This window comes from Neomonachus schauinslandi, chromosome 9 (assembly GCF_002201575.2).
Source record: "Neomonachus schauinslandi chromosome 9, ASM220157v2, whole genome shotgun sequence".
NCBI lineage: Eukaryota > Metazoa > Chordata > Mammalia > Carnivora > Phocidae > Neomonachus > Neomonachus schauinslandi.
In genome coordinates this window covers 65,882,071-65,886,767 of record NC_058411.1, presented here as the reverse complement: position 1 = coordinate 65,886,767, position 4,697 = coordinate 65,882,071, and the positions used below count along the sequence as shown (strand labels likewise).

Genomic DNA, 4,697 nt, shown 5'->3' with positions numbered 1-4,697 from the left:
TTTCAGTGGAGTGATGAGTAAAGAAATCAGAACACAGCATATTAAAAAGAATAAGAGGTAGGAAAGTTTAGAGAATGAGTATCAACTACTCTTTTAAAAAGGTTGCATATGGTCAAACTAAGTATAAACACAAATGTTGCATATTCTAATATGACCTAGAAATTCCATAAGCTTAAGAATACTTTAATTAAAAAAATTCACCAATGACCTGATTAAGACTCTATGTAATTGTTCCTAGAAACAAAAAGGCAATTGCTATTCCTCAGCTGTTCTTTTTTCTTTTGTAATGATACCACTTATTTCTTAGTCATTTCCAAAGCACTTACCTGGAAAGTCAATCCAGCAAAGGGAAGAAAAGAGAAATTATGTATCTAAATTTTCTCCCTTTTCAACAAGTCATTTACTGACATTTTAAAATTTTCCCCACATCCCAAAGTAGAAGATATATTGTGTCAGCATGTTGTGTTTAGTTAATATGGATTATAGAAAAATAATCTGTCAACAGCTGGTTCTGTCATTGCTTTCTTACTAAGGATGTTGCTATAGATTACCAAAATGAAAGGAAATTATAGGCAGAAGTTTATATTATTCTGTCTTTGTTTTGGAAACTTTAGCATTCCCCTCCTAGTCTGTTTTATACTTTTCTAAAGTAGTTATGCTTTCTCTAAACCCATCTTCCTGGAGGACCTGTCTAAAGCACTGGTGAAGAAAGATCCGATAAACTTACTCACACTAACAAATGATGGCAAAAGCAGTCTAATGTGTTACCTCTCCCAAGATGGATGCATATGCAAGAAATAAAGTCCAGTAATTAATTTCAATTTGAAGAATTTTAGTTGTATAGGACGATGAAGCATCACAGCTACACATGGTCCTACCAAAATACTACAAATAGGATTTACCTTTCCTAAATATAAGGCAAATATTACATTGTGTTTTCAGCTAAAAGAACATATACCTTCAGGTAATAGATATCTATGATGGAAGAGCAAGTTCATTTTTGTTGATATTTTAGAAATATTTTCAATGAGATAATCACTAGATTTTCATTTAGATATATGCAATGACACAGTTGAAGATTTCAAAGGAGTTTGTGTACCAGATTGACTTTTGACATTGTCACAGTTCCACAGCTGTTCTTATGAACATGTGAGAGCATTTCCCAGAAAACGGTGGAGACTTCTAAATTAAAGGTTCTTCAGTGTGGATCAGGCTATCACCTAACTAACATGTTCAAGGTTTCTACGTCCTTTAGGTGAATGGCAGATCTTGACTGGTAGCCACAAGACAGCTCATGAACATGATTACAAAAAAACAATTTGCCTTAGTCAGATACAGACTTTCAGTAATAGTGTTCTCTTGGCTTAATAAAATCAAGCACCATTTACAATCAGTACTTCACTTTGCTTTTTTTCTATCATACAGCATATTGGTTGTTCTGTTGTTATACTAGACATCTGCATAGGTGTTCATTTGTACTCTCCCACTGTGTAAGTACTCAAATTCTCAAGCTTCTAGCTATAAAATAGTTACACAAAATGTAGTATGAATTTTTGTAAGCCAGTAGTCATCATCATTACTTAATGTAACAGACCTTTATATCCCCAATATAATTTTCTTTTTTTAAAAAGATTTTATTTATTTATTTGACAGAAAGAGAGAGAGAGCAAGCATAAGCAGAGGGAGCAGCAGAAGGAGAGAGAGAAGCAGGCTCTCCACTGAGCAGGGAGCACAATGCGGGGCTTGATCCCAGGGTCCTGGGATCATGACCTGAGCTGAAGGCAGACGCTCAACCGAATGAGCCACCCAAGTGTCCCATATCATTTTATTTCGACTCATATTCGTATGCATTGAAAAAGTCTTCTTTCAATTTAAGTGTTGAACATTATCATCAAAACTGCTCGCTTCAGCAGCACATATACTAAAATTGGAATGATACAGAAAAGATTAGAATGGTCCCTTCACAAGGATAACACACAAGTTCTTGAAGTATTCTATATCTAAAAAAAAAAGTTCACTGAAAAACATGAGCCACATAAGCTAAAAACTAGCCTCGGTCTTGAAAAATCATATAAAGGGTTTATGAAATGTACAGACCATAGGAAATTATTTTCAAATAATGACAGGTCTGATGACAATTTAATCAATAATGATATAATATGTAACTTAGAAATTTTTACTGATGAAAAGTTTGTCATTCTATTATTCTGTTAGTAAACCATCTTGATTGAACATCTTGGGATCTTCAAAAGAACAGAGTAAGATTTAGATTTGTCTTTTAAATTTTTTCAAATATCATTCTCCTCTTAAATTATTCTCATGCTACAGCTAACCACTACATACTTAAAGTTGAACAGAAGTATACTAAGTTGGACTTGGACATAATAAAAAGATTTTTATTATTGATTTAAGGAATGATGAAATACATTTGGAAAAACTATTTAATTATTTCATGAAGCATTACTTATAGACTACCAGTATGAAGCCCATTAAGCTCCTCTCTTTTTTACTTCCTTAATTTTTTTTGTTCTTTCTATCCCTCTTCTACTTAATTTTTCTCTCTTCGGAAGACAGATTGTCAAGACATCAAAGTAAGGGTCTCCTAGGATTGCCTGTACTTCTGAAAGCTCAGTCGTCTCTGCTATATCTTGGACTTCCTTGTGTTTTTTTTGTGTCATCGCGACTGGAGATATGTGATGATAGAAATCTAGTTCAAAAGCCAAAGAATGGTTAAATAAATTGGGTGGCATAGATATTTGAGAAGACAGGTAAGCACTTGATATTACATAGGCTTTTTCATGACAGGAAAACCTTACTTCATCAACTTCACAATTAAACAACAAGATAGCTCTTAATGCACTTCAAAACACATTCCTAACTTGAGAATACAGTGGAAAGGCATTGCCTTTTCTCCAGGGCTATAGGGAAATTGTGCAGGGGGATCTGAATGGAGGAAGGGGTATGGAGTTAGTGGGATTGAACATTATGCAAGCAATGAATGTACCTACTAACAAGGGGAATTTAGAATGATCTTTGATTAAAGGTAGTGCCTTTTTAGATGTATGTCTGATTGTCTACAATGCTTGGAAGAAAAATTTCCTATTGCTCCTTGTGTTTACTATATGGTAATTTTTAGAAGTTACCAATGGAAGATTTTAGAATCCAAACAAGTAGCTTTAAGAAATTAGAGTGGTTTATATGATGTATAAAATCACAGAATAATATCCCACAAAGATTTAGGAATATTATTATTTGTCAGGCTCATAATGTGGCTTATATTGAGTATGGATCATTTTACTATACTATGATAACATATATAATAATTTTATAATTGTGGCTTTGGATTTCAGAGGGGAGGGTAACTATCTCAGGTTTAACTCTTATTTTTGGGAAATGAAGATGAAGTGCATTTGAAGCATCCCTAGGTGTGTTATCTCTGCATGGTTCTAAACAACTGGAAATCCACTTGGGAGAGAGGCCATGACAGAGTGAAGGTGTAATCTCCAATGCCATTGCAACTATTTACTCATATCACTGGGCCTTGTAAGGAGGGTACCAGGATATTTTCAGAGGAGGAAATACTGCCAATATCTGCCTCTGACTTAATAAGGGGTAAACCCTACATGTTGTATGTTTCTAGGATCAGGTAGAGCCTTTTGGGGTTTACCTAAGTTAGATAAATATATCTACATCCATGTCTCTATCTATCTAGCTTAGAGATATAATTACACAGGGGATATTTGTTAACAATCAGGCTAGTATTTACCAGGATTCAGTCTAATTTGGAAGACATCAAGCTTTTTTCCACTCCTATAAACCTCATTTTCAGAACTGGGAAGAGTAATTGCTTCCATTTGTCCACTGATCCTGATCTTCTCAAAGTTCTTCTCAAAGTCTTGGGCACTCTTTCAACTCAAACAAAATTTGATTAGGGAAACTTTTTCAGGTGTTTGGTAGTATTACTATACTAATCCAATTTAGGACCATCCATCCAAAATACAAAGTTTAGAAAGGAATGAGTTAAATCTAATTGTTTTGCTTCTATTCACCCATTTTGGTTTTATTTTGTTATGTTTTGTTTTGTTTTTTGAAAACTAATCTACCTTCAATAAATAACCAATAACTATGTGTCAACTGAATAGAAGAAAAACATACTGGTCAGTGGCCTACCCAACAATATATGCTGTTTGCCACCTAGAGAGTCACATGTACTAAAATGTACTAAAGAGACTGTACGGGATATAACTAAAATGAATCCATTGTAAGATTTCATACCAAGCCCAGGGTGTTCTGGGGCCATTATTTGAACAGCCTTGAGGAGTGGCTGTTGATACAGGTGGCTACAGAAACAACTACTCTCAAAGCATTTGGACAACGAGCTTTAATAAATTTCTTTTTCAGTATTAAATTTTTTTATTCTGTTATGTTAATCACCATACATTACATCATTAGTTTTTTATGTAGTGTTCCATGATTCATTGTTTGCGTATAACACCCAGTGCTCCATTCAGTACGTGCCTTCTTTAATACCCATCACCAGGCTAACCCACCCCCCACCCAGAACCCTCAGTTTGTTTCTCAGAGTCCATTGTCTCTCATGACATATCAGTATTAAATTTAATAAATTTATTTTAGAGACTGGAGACAGCAGTGGGCCACCTGAGATACTTAGAGAAATCATAAGCAACCAGTTAAGT

The 4,697-nt window shown here is 34.4% G+C and overlaps 1 non-coding gene across 1 annotated transcript; it reads left to right on the top strand.

The window, feature by feature from the left end:
- Positions 1 to 1,897: 1,897 nt before the first annotated feature.
- Positions 1,898 to 2,004, top strand: LOC123325776. The gene has a single exon (XR_006540634.1). It is a non-coding gene; the product is annotated as a U6 spliceosomal RNA (small nuclear RNA).
- The last annotated feature ends 2,693 nt before the right edge of the window (positions 2,005 to 4,697 follow it).